This window comes from Hylobates moloch, unplaced genomic scaffold, assembly GCF_009828535.3.
Source record: "Hylobates moloch isolate HMO894 unplaced genomic scaffold, HMol_V3 SCAFFOLD_14, whole genome shotgun sequence".
In the NCBI taxonomy this organism is placed as follows: Eukaryota; Metazoa; Chordata; class Mammalia; order Primates; family Hylobatidae; genus Hylobates; species Hylobates moloch.
The window spans coordinates 31,846,948-31,859,161 of NW_026652289.1; positions in this window are offsets into that span (position 1 = coordinate 31,846,948).

The following is a 12,214-nucleotide window of genomic DNA, read 5'->3' on the forward strand; positions in this document are numbered from 1 at the left end:
GGTGGATGGGTGTGTGGGTGGATAAATGGTTGGGTGGATGGGTAGATAAGTGGATAGGCAGATGGGTGGGTGAAAGGGTAGATGGTGGGTAGATAAATGGATGAGTGGATGGGTAAATTAATGTACGTGTACCTGGATAGATGGATAGATGGGTGGGTGGGTGGGTGGATGGATGAGGAGGTTGAGGGCAGAGGGGATTTGCCTGTAGTTGCCCAGTCAGCTATCACAGAGGCACAGCACTCCAGTCCTTCTCACCCTCAGCTCCTCGTCTTTCTCCTTATCTTTGGCCATGCCTGTTGGTCTCTCCTCCCACACTGGGGGCATATAATGTGGCTGGGCTTTGGGATCAGGCTGAGTGTCCATTCTGCCCTTCAGCAGTGATGGGGCCATGGGGCGTTGCCAGTCACCAGCAGCAGCAGGGACTCTGGTAAGAAAGAAGCAGGCGCACTGGCTGGGGCCACTCTTGCAGCTCCCCGCATGGAGCCCTAGGCCTCTGGTTCCTCGTGCCTTTGGGGCAGCACTGCCGATACAACCTTCTGTGATGGTGGAAGGCTCTGGGTCTGTGCCACGCAAATGGGAACCATTAGCCCTGGGTGGCCATGGAACACTTGAAGTGTGGCTCATGTGGCAGAGGAGCTGACTTCCAAAATATACTTCATTTTAATTAGTTTGAATTTATATTTCGATAGTGGCAGATAAATAGTGGCTACCATTTTGGGCAGCACCGCTCTGGTGGGCTGGGCTAACTCTTGTTTGTAAAATTGCCTCATCCAAGGGGGGTTCCTGGGAAAGGGAGCCCCCTGACTCCTAAACCTGAGAACCCAAAATAGAGCTATGGAGGGTTGTCTTTCAGCAGGGGTGTTGGAGACACAGCTGTTGGGGGCTCAGGCACCCTGTGCCGTCAGCAGGGGCAGGAGCATCTGGTGGCTGGACACACAGAGAGGTTACTGGTCCCCTGCCCCGTGTCCTTTCACTGTCTCCCAGACCTCCTGACTCTGAGCTGGGCCTCTTGGAATGAAGACCACAGCTCTCAGCCTCCCTTGCCTCTGGGTGTGGCCAGGTGGCCTCTTTCCTGAGATAAGGATGAAAGCAGAAATGCTGGGAGGCAGTGACTGGGAAATATCCGGAAGACCCGTCTGGGCATGGCCTCTGCCTATCTTCCCTTTCCTCCATCCTGCTGCTTGGAGCAGAGGTGAGGACCAGAGTGCACCTTTAGCCACGAGGACCAGGAGACACAGCCTGGGCTATGGGCCAGAAAGTTGGCGGGAGCCTCAGCTTCGTGTTCAAGCCCAGCCAGCTCATTGCCCTGGAGAGGAGCCCTGGCGAGCCGAGGTTTACCAGGCCTAGCTCTCGCCTGTCCTCTCCTGCACTCTGCAGGGCCTGGGCTTTCTTCTCTAGCACGTGGTCCTGGCATCCGCCTCCCCTGCTTCCTTTCCAGCCTGTCCTCCAGCTGGGACAGACTCTCTCCCTCCAGGTGGGACACTGGCTTGGTGTAGAGGTCCTCCTATCCTGTTGTTTATGGTCTAAACTTTATCCTTGGAGCCTTTTGGAACCAAAAACCAAAACATAAAACCAAAAACCCAAAAACGTTGATCTGTTATAAAGCCTGGCTCTTGCAATTTTAGGCCTCAGCTCTTAATGTAGTTTCACTTCCCAGTGTCTCCGTAGCCGTCAGTGGAAGTCGAAAATGTACAAGTACATGCCCTGTTCCCAACTGTGTGGCCCCACCCTGGGCACAGCGAGTCTGAAATAACCTCTACCTGAATGGCCTAAGTGATGGGGCAGCATAAAGTACCGAAAAATCCCTCAAACCAAAAACAAAGCATTTTGTCAATATTTTAAAGTATTATATTATTCTGACACAAAGAGAAATAGCTCCCTGTGAGCTGACAACAAACCCTGAATTCTGAAATGGGGTCTTTCTGTTAATGGGGTAGATGCTTCTTGGCCTGAAATGTATTTGCATCCCATGGGGGGCGGGTGGGGAAGCGCAGAGTGGAGGGGTGGGGTAGGGTGAGCTTGTCTGAAAGGGTGTAGCCCCTTTAAAGTCTTTTGGGGCCCACCCCTGAAAACAGATGCCAGCCAGAGTCAAGCCCACCCCTAACCCCCCACCACACACACACACATACACACACACACGCACACACACACATGCACACACACACGCACCACACACACACACACGCACACACACGCACACACACACACTGCCTACAGCCGCTCTTGGCTGGTTTTGTATTGCCACTCCATGCCTCTCAACTCCGGCAAGAATAACATTTCCATTTGTACCTTCTTAGGCCCTGGAGACCACAGGGGTTCTAAGAAAAAAGAGAGCACACGTGTTTCCTTGCTGACTCACAGGACGTTCGACGGGTTTCAGCCATAAAGGTCCACTGTGCCCCAGCAGAAGCTGGGCGTTCTGCAGCCAGCCCCAGGAGCCCTCCGGGGGTCTGGAGTTTGCAGGGGGTGATGTATTTTTTTTCCTAGAACAGTGGGTGAGCAGGGGGCTGGAGCTGGCAGACTGTGACACGTGTGTGTGAAGTCTTCAAAGCCTGCTTAGGTCCCCAGGCTCTTCCCCAATGCAGGGTGGCCCCTCCCTGCAACCTCAGGGCCAGAGGCCTCAGGGTCATGTCTGCCCTATCAGTGGCATCTGCTGTTAGAAACACCTGAACACAGACAGTGAAATCCTCAGGGATGCTGCATTTAGATTGGGATTCGAGTCTCCATATTTAGGAATGAATGGTGGAATCTGAGGCATCAGCCAGTGAGTGGGCAGCTCTATTTCTGTGGCTGGCCTTTTCAGTACTCTTGAAATTACTCATCGTCCGTGTCTCAGGCCCTGACCACAGGGGTCAGGTCAAGTATATGCAAAGGACCCCGGGTAGGCCTCCCTCCGGAGAGCCATGAGCCATGAGCCAGGGCAGAGTCTTGCAGTTCAGCCCCACTGTGCCCTGGCTGCCTGTGGGACTAGGGGGACCTCTGGCCCCTCTTTGGGGAGTCAGATCTTTCTTCTGTAAGGTGAAGCAGGTCACCACATAGCCATGAACACAATAGCCAGATCTTAGGTTCTGGAGCCCAGTCCCACCCCAAGGGACCAGGGTTCTTTGGGAGACTGGCTGGTTCCAGGTCTGGGCAGGAACGGTTTGAGGTAGGCCTGGACATCCTATGCCAGAAAGCAAGAAGTGCCCAGAGATTTCTGGGACAATTGGAACTTCAAAAAGCGTGGTGCCTATACGTGAGCATAAAGCGTAGTGTGTTCAGTCCATGGGCCCACTGTGATAAAACAGGAAAAGACAAAGCAAAGAAAGAGAAGGTGAGAGGAAAGCCTGTCGGTCCCCACCAGAGGGGAGCTTTTCAGGAGGAGCACCTCTTCCTCCCAGGGATGTTTACGGAAGAATGTCCGCTAATGGAGAAGGAAGGAGAGAAGTAGAAAATTGCTGATCTTCACCCTCAGTGAACAGCTGGTTCAGGCCAGGCCAGTCTCTGGGGCTACTCCCATGCAGTGGAAGGTCACGGAGGACTGGGGTGTTCACTGGGCACTGAAGCACCACCCCGAGATAACCTGCTGATTGCAAAGCGGAAAAGCCCTTTAGGGAAAAGATCTGGGGCTCCTGGGTTGGGCCCCTCCCTCGTCCCTGCTCCCACTGGGCCGGAGCCTCCCTGGCAGGCAGTGGTTCAATGTCCTTTTTTGGAAGGGGCGAGGGTTCCAGTTCCAGTCTTTTGGGCTCCTTCTGGACGTCTTCAGGAATGCAAGGTAGAGAGTCTGATCACCCATAAGTCCTGAGAGACAGGAGCAGGCCACATCTTTGGGAGCAGATTCCTGAGAGCCGCCTTCCTCTGAGCATGGCCCTGGGAGTCTCACTCTGTCCTCTGCACAGTGGCTTGGGACAGCCTCTGGACCTCTCAGAACCCTCACCTGGAAAATCTGGCATGCACAGATCAACAGCCCTGCCAACTCTGCAGTTTATGAGGTGACCACACTTCAGAAATGTCACTATTGTTCCTTGTCTTTCTTTGGCTAAGTGAGGTCTGAGATAACCCAGACACTCTGCGGCGGCTAGTGGCTCTGCAATTCTGCACTGCCCACAGAGGACGTCCTGAAGCCAAGGTCCCCAAGTCCTGGTGTTAAAGCAAGTCAGAACAACACTATGCTACGAAACCATTCACACATGCACATACATGCACCTGCTTACAAGATAGACCAACACATGCATGCAACACACACACAAGTGCACACAACACAGACACCCCCCCCACACACACGCAGGGTATCGAGTGTATGTGTGCTAAACATGGAGGAACAGGAAGGGCCCTGCCCACACTGTTAGGGTGGTGGGGCAGGAGCAGAGTGCGGGGTGTGGGCATGGCTTGGTCTGTCCTTGTAGTTACTTGTGGACTTAGAAGGCAGATCTGTTAGTTGGCTGTGTGTGTGTGTGGAAGGGGAAGTGGCCCCTGGAACACAGGCATATGAAGAGGTGCTGCATGTTCCTGGAGGTTAGATGTCCCTCCCTACTTAGTCCCCATCACATCCATGTGGTCTACCTCAGTCCCACCGTGTTGCCTGCGACACCCACCCATGCAAAAGCACAACCTGTGGTGTCATGTTCCGGGTGTGTGGAGGATATCCACTCCTCTGAGCTGCCTGCCCCCAGCTCCTCTCAGAGGCAGGCTGGCTTGTTATCGTTAGCCCATTTCACAGAGGAGAAAATCAAGGCTTGGAGAGCCTTGGGGAATTGTCCACGGTTGCACAGCAAGGAGTGACTTCTCCTGAACCCTCATTCTTCCCACACCCCACCCAGGCTCCGGCTGCCCTTCTCCTGGCTGTAGCTCTGCTTGGCTTCCTGATCATATTTCCTCATGTCCACAACCCTCAGTGCCTCCCATTGGCCTAGAGTGAAACGCGAGTCCCTGCTTAGCAGTTCTGTGAGCCCTTTCCATTGTCCCAGCTCCTGTCTGTCTCGGTGCCTTCCTGAGTGCACCGCCTGGTGCCAGCTCCCCACTCCTCAAATACGTGGGAATTGGTCTCTGCTCATACAATCCTCGCCCACAGTCACTGTTCAGGAGATATTGGTTGTAGACGTTCAGAGGAATGGGAGTGGCAGAGACCTCTTCCTGGAAGTGGAGGGTGGGGGGATGAGGTGTCCTTGATGGGGGAACAAAGGCATGAAGGGGTGTGCCTGTGTGCATGTGAGATGCAAGGCTGCCGGGGGCTGCTAGAAAAGAGAGGGCAGGGGACATCTGGTGATGCCAACAGAAACCTGCAGAGTTCTGCCTGGGCAGCAGGTAGGAGCTGAGCTCATCTTCACAGGGATGGAGGGACCTCGGGGACTTGTGGCACCCCGTAGGCCCTCTCGAAGCCGTCCTGGGTCTCCACTGCAGGGGCTCTTTCTGCGTGTGGACATCACGTTCCCAGCTGAAGACAATTTTTATCAACTTGGGAATGATGAGATTGTAATAATGACAGTAGCTAATGTTTAATGAGTGCTTACTGTTTGCTTGGCACTGACTGAGTGATTTACGTATATTTTCTGGTTTATCTTAACTGGGTACAACCGTGCACCGCATAATGATGCTTTGGTCAATGACGGACTGCATATACTATTGTGTCCCATAAGATTAAAATACCATATTTTTACTGTGCCATTCCTATGTTTAGATATGTTTAGATACACACCCACTTACCATCATGTTATAGTCACCTACAGTACTCGGTACAGTAACATGCTGTACAGATTTGTAGCCTAGGAACAGCAGGCTGTCCCATATGGTAGGCTATACCACCTAGGCTTGTGTAAGAACACACTAGGATGTTCGCACAATGACAAAATTGCCCAACAATGCCTCCTTTCTCAGAATGTATCCCTGTCATTGAGAGACATGTGGCTGAACTATTATTTTACCCTCTCAGGGACCTCTCCGGATTCACACATCTTTTCTCTCTGGGCGCCCATGGGAGTTACCCACCGGAAGTGCAGGGGGCGCCGTGGCTTGTCCTGCCTGCTGCCCAAGGTAGGGCTTCCCCTTGTCTGGTCTGTGGCTTTCACTTTAGTGCAGCCTCTGAAGTGGGTCTAGGGGTCAGGAGAGGGCGTGGCTTGTAAACAGTCCCATCTAAGAGCTGAGAGCCACTGCTGAGTGAACAGGATCTTCCTCGGTCAGTGGTCAGAGCTATGTTCAAGACACATGTTTCAAAGCAATTACAAGCCTGTTAAAGAAAGGGATGGAAAGAAATGAATAGACACTTCACCAAAGCAGATATACAGACAGACAACAGTCATGTGAAAAGGTGCTTACCATTATTAATCACTAAGGAAATGCAAATCAAATCCATGATAAGGTGCCACTATGCATCTATTGAAATAGCTGAAATTGGCTGGGCGTGGTGGTTCATGCCTGTAATCCCAGCACTTTGGGAGGCCAAGGCAGGTGGATCACATGAGATCAGGAGTTCGAGACCAGTCTGACCAACATGGTGAAACCCTATCTCTACGAAAAATACAAAATTAGCCGGGCATGTTGGCACATGCCTGTAATCCCAGCTACTTTGGAGGCTGAGGCAGTAGAACTGCTTGAACTCAGGAGACGGAGGTTGCCGTGAGCCAAGATCATGCCATTGCACTCCAGCCTGGGCAATGGCTGGAGTGAATTGCCCACTCCAACTAAAAAAGTGTTGGAGTGAACACTTTTTTAGTGAAAGTGTGAAACTCCAACTAAAAAAAAAAATAATAAAATAAATAAAAGCTAAAATTAAAAAGACTGACAACACAAAGTGCTGGAGGGGAACTACCACGTAAAACGGTACGAGCATTTAGAAAACAGTCTGGCTGTTTCTTTTCACAAAGTTCAACTATACCTACCATATAACCAGCAATCCCACTCCTAGGTATTTATCCAAGAGAAATGAAATATCCTAGGTATTTATCCTAGGTATTTATCCAAGAGAAATATCCTAGGTATTTATCCAAGAGAAATGAAAACATATGTCTACATAAAACCTCGTACATGAGTGTTGATAGCAGCACTATTCATAACAGCTGAAAAATAAAAACAACCCAAATGTCCATCAACTAGTGAATCGATAAGCAGACTGTGGAACATCCATGCCATGGAATATTACTGAGCAACACAGGGAATGAATGCCTGATTTATTCAACAACATAGATTAAACTCAAGTCACAGAAGCCAGACCCAAAAGCCTACATATATGATTTCAATTATATGACAATCTGGAAAAAGCAAAACGATAGGGATGGACAAGAGACCAGTAGTTGCCAGGTCTTGGGGTGAGGGATGGATACTGACCAAAAGGGACATGGGGAAACCTTTGGAGGTGGTGGGAATACTCTTTAGCTTGATGTACATGAAAGTGTACATTTGTCAAAATTCATCACATTGCATACCCACAAAGGGTGAATTTAACTGCATACAAATTATAGCAATAAATTTGGTTAAAAAATAATTCAGCCCAAAAGGATGCACCTCACCCCTTGATCACACCTTAGGCCATGCCATCCGACAGCCGTCTTTGGCACAAATACCCTGGACAGCGGGAGGCTGCAGGTGAGAGCCAGGAAGGAAATGATTGCCCCACGGAGAAGCCTGGTTTAAAGGCTGCGACACGGGGCCTAGCTCCACCTCCCTGGTTCTCTGCCCCACGGAGAAGCCTGGTTTAAAGGCTGCGACACGGGGCCTAGCTCCGCCTGCCTGGCTCTCCAGGAAATGGCTTTGTCTTCTGGATTTGCTTAGAGGGGCCTTAGGCAGTACCATCTCTGAGGAGAGATTCTGCTGGGACCTTTCAAGGCCAGGTTCCAGAAGCATCGAGCCTACAGAAGGGCTTCCAGCCTCAGCCCTGCAGGCCATTCCTGGCTCCTGGCCAGCTCTGAGCCACCTGGCAGGAAATTCCTGGGGCAAGGCCACGCCTGGGCTGCAGCCCCTCGTGGTTCCAGCCAAGGCCACCTGGGGGGCTGCAGTTGCTCAGCAGCGGAGCCACCCCTCCCACCTCATGGCTTATCTGGAGCTGAGTGTCAGGGAATTCGGAACGTACGGCTGAGAGTGGCCCTGACAGATAGGAGGTGTCAGAGGCACCTGGCAGCTGTGCCCTGGCCAGACCCAGGTCCTCAGACCCCGGGGTCCTTTCAAGTATCCGAGGCCTGGCAAAGGAGCATGGGACTGGGGTGCCGGAGGGTCAGAGGTCAGGAGGGGAAAGGTGGGTGACAGGGAGACTTTTTCAAGAGCAGATGGAGACTCTTTCATGTAGAGAAGAGTTGCTGCTGGCCAACCAGGGAGGCATGGGCAGAGGCTGACCAGCCGCTTCCTCACACAGCCCCCTATGGCTGGCCTGGCCCTGAAGGGGCCTGTGGGGCTGGCCAGAGCCTTTTCCCAGGTGACAACGACCAAGTTTGGGGTTTCTGGAATTCTGAAATGTGAATGGTCCCTCCCTGTGTCAGCTCCAGTTGTGGGGGTCTGTGGTCCTCATGTCACTTGGACTCACGTCCCTGAGTCTCTGTGTGCTTATTGTTACCCTCATGAGGCTGGGGGCTAGGTGAGGTGGGAGAGGAGCTGGCAGGCCTGGCACATGGTACAAGTGAGGAACCACGGCCCCCTTGCTTCTTGCTGTGGAGGGGGTGGTCTGGTCAGCCAGATCCTGGAAGCTGTGACCTCATCCCCTCACCCTACCTCAAGGGGAGTTTGAGGAGAAGGTGCTTGGATGAGAGAGGCAGGGTGCCCAGCTCTGCCTCTCAGACCCTGCTCCCCGGGACAGTGGACCTCACAAGTCCCTCCACAAGAGGGGCAGTGATTAGGTGACAGGGACATGCCCAGTGCAGGGGAAAGGCCAGAGTGGATGCATCTCCTCGAACAGGTGACAATGAGCACGTGGCAGTCCCTTTCCTCCTGCTCCCAGCACACTCGCCTGCTCCACTCCGCAGACAACTACAGAGGGCGTGAGCACAGGTGCGCCCCTCGAGTGTGGAGTGGAGGCCTGTGGGGGAAGGGAAGGTTCCTGGTGGGGAAGGATGGGAGGAAGGGAAAAGGGGGCCAGAGAGGGCTGCAGCAGAGCAGGCCTTGCCTCTGGGCCAAGCAGGGACAGCCAAGCACGCACACATGCTCCGTGGAGACCTTGCCCACGTCTAACTGCTGAGTCAGCTGTTTCTTTGAACCAGCCTTCAGGTAGGAACATTTCAGTCATCGGATGCCATGAAGCAGTTCTGGTGGCCTCTCTGGGCTGGAGCTAGACTTCAGGAAAGAGCACAGGTCAGCATCTCTGAGCCTCTGCGAGGTCCTGTGCCACTGGCCCTGTAGGCCACACCCTCTCCAATCCCCACAGTGCCACTCAGAGTGCACCAGGCTTGTCCCTTGGGCCAGGATCTGACATGGCCACCGATGGTGGGGAATGGGCAGGACTCCAGCCAGGCCTCCAGAGCCCACGAACCACTTGGCGTCCCTGACCAGACTGCTCCCCATGTGAGGATGGTGGTAGCTTATCCTGGGGTGCCTTAGTGGAGACTGGCAGATGTGTTGGCTTTGGAAGCAGACCTGCGCTATGCCGCAGTGAGCACCTGAGCCCCTGCCTTGCCTAGGAGGAGAGGCCCACCTCACGCCTAGATTTGTAGATGCATAGGCTATGTCTATTCCTGTCACAGGGTGGCCACAGATGAGGACCCTGAGGGCAGAGGGGAGGCCAGAGGGGTCAGTAACTCACTCAAGGTAAGACCCAGGACTCCAGCCCCCTGCAAGCCCTGAAATCTGATGTTAGTCCCTGCCCCGGAGCAGATACCTAAGGCATCCGCTCCAACCCATGGTCTCCGGGGCCACATACAGTCTTCAACAGCTGTGTATTTTCACTCCTGCAACCATCTTTTAAAAATTAAATATTTTTGAGTTGGCAATAGTCGTATATTAGTACAAAATTTAAAATGAACCAGAAAGCATCTGGTAAAACTCCTGCGTCTAGTGACTCTTCCCTGGAGACAACCAGCGGGGTCATTTTCTTGAGTATCTTTCGAGAGATATTTTTGCTCAGTCAGGCAAACACATTTATCGACTCCTTTTACCACTTTTAACCTGAATGGCAGCATACTATGCATAATGATTTGTTCCTTTCTTTTCTTTTGACTTAACACGTTATAGAGCTCATTCCTTATGCATATAGAGCTACCTCTTTTGTGTTAATGGTGGCATGGTATTTCATCATCGGAGTCAACACTGCTGTTTGCACAACTCTAGGCAGTACCTTTCACATAGTATTCAACGAGGCCCTGGATAGATGCACTATATTTAACCAGCTCTCTATTAAAAAAATTTTACTGTGGTAAAATACACACAGCATAAAATTTACCATACCGTATTAGTCCATTTTCGCATTGCTATGAAGAAATACCTGAGACTGGGTAACTTACAAAGAAAAGAGGTTTAATTGGCTTCTGGTTCTGCAGGCTGTACAGGAAGCATGGCTGGGGAGACCTCAGGAAACTTACAATCATGGCAGAATGTAAAGAGGAAGGAGGCACGTCTTACGTGGCTGGAGCAGGAGGAAGAAAGTGAAGGGGGAGTTGTCACACACTTTTAAACAACCAGGTCTTGTGAGAACTCACTGTCACAAGAACAGCAAGGGGGAAATCCACCCCTGTGATCCAGTCACCTTCCACCAGGACCCTCCTCAAACACTGGGGATTACAATTTGACATGAGATTTGGGTGGGGACACAAGTCCAAACCATATCACATATCAACCATTTTTAGGTGTGCAGTTCAGTGATATTAAGTACATTCCCACTGTTGTGCAACCATCACCACTATTCATCCACAGAACTGTCATCTTATAAAACCAAAACTCTGTACGCCTTAAATACTAACTCCCCATACCGCTCTTCCCTTGCCCAGCCCCTGGCAACCACCATTCTTTCTGTCTCTATGATGTTGACTCCTCCAGTTATCGCATCCAAGCGGAATCACACAGCCCTTTCTTATTTCACTTAGCATTATGTCTTCAGGGTTCATGCCTCCTGCAGTATGCCTCAGACTTTTGTTCCTTTTGAAGGCTGGGTAACATTCATTGTATTTACCATGTTGTTTATTCATTCATTCATCTATGCATGCTCAGCTTGCTTCCACATTTTAGCTTTGTGAATAATGTTTCTATGAACATTAGTGTACAAATTTCTCTTTGAGATGCTGCTTTCAATTCTTTCTGCTATGTACCCAGAAGTGAAACTGTTAGATCATATTGTAATTCAATTTTTAACTTTCAGAGGAACTGCTGTACTATTTTCCACACAGCGGCAACATCTTACATTCCCAACATTACAAGAATTCCAATTTCTTTGCGTCCTTGCCAACACTTGCTATTGTCTGTTTTTTTTTAGATAGTAGCCATCATAATGGGCAAGCAGTGGTGTCTCATAGTTTTGATTTGCATTTCCCTAATGATCAGTGAGTTCAGCATCTTTTCCTGTGTTTGTCGGCCATCTTCTTTGGGGAAACATCTATTCAGGTCCTTTGCCCATTTTCAAATTGGGTTTTGTTGTTTGTTGTTGTTGTTGAGTTTTAGGAGTTCTCCATATCCTGGATATTAATCTCATATCAGATATATTATTCACAAAATTTTCTTCCATTCTGTGACTTGTCTCTTTACTCCAACCAGTTCCCTATGAATGGACATTTAGCCTGTATGCCAGTCAGCCCTGGCTGCTGTAACAAATATTACCAACTGCGGGGCTTAAACAACAGATGTTTATTTTCCCACAGTTCTGGAGGTTGGAAGTCCGAGATCAAGGTGCCATCAGAGCTGTCTCCTGGTGAGAGCTCTCTTCCTGGCTCATAGGTGGCTGCCTTCTTGCTGTATCCTCAAAGGCAGAGAGGGAACACTCTGGTGTCTCTCCCTATTTTTTTTTTTTTTTTTTTTTTTTTTGAGACAGAGTCTGGCTCTGTCACCAGGCTGGAGTGTAGTGGTGTGATCTTGGCTCACTGCAACCTCTGCCTCCCAGGTTCAAGCGATTCTCCTGCCTCAGTCTCCCAAGTAGCTGGGACTACAGGTGTGCACCACCACACCCAGCTAATTTTTGTTAGTAGAGATGGGGTTTCACCATGTTGGCCAGGATGGTCTCGATCTCTTGACCTTGTGATCTGCCCATCTAGGCCTCCCAAAGTGCTGGGATTACAGGTGCAAGCCACCACACCCAGCATCTCTCCCTGTTTTTAAGAGGACACCAGCCCTAGAG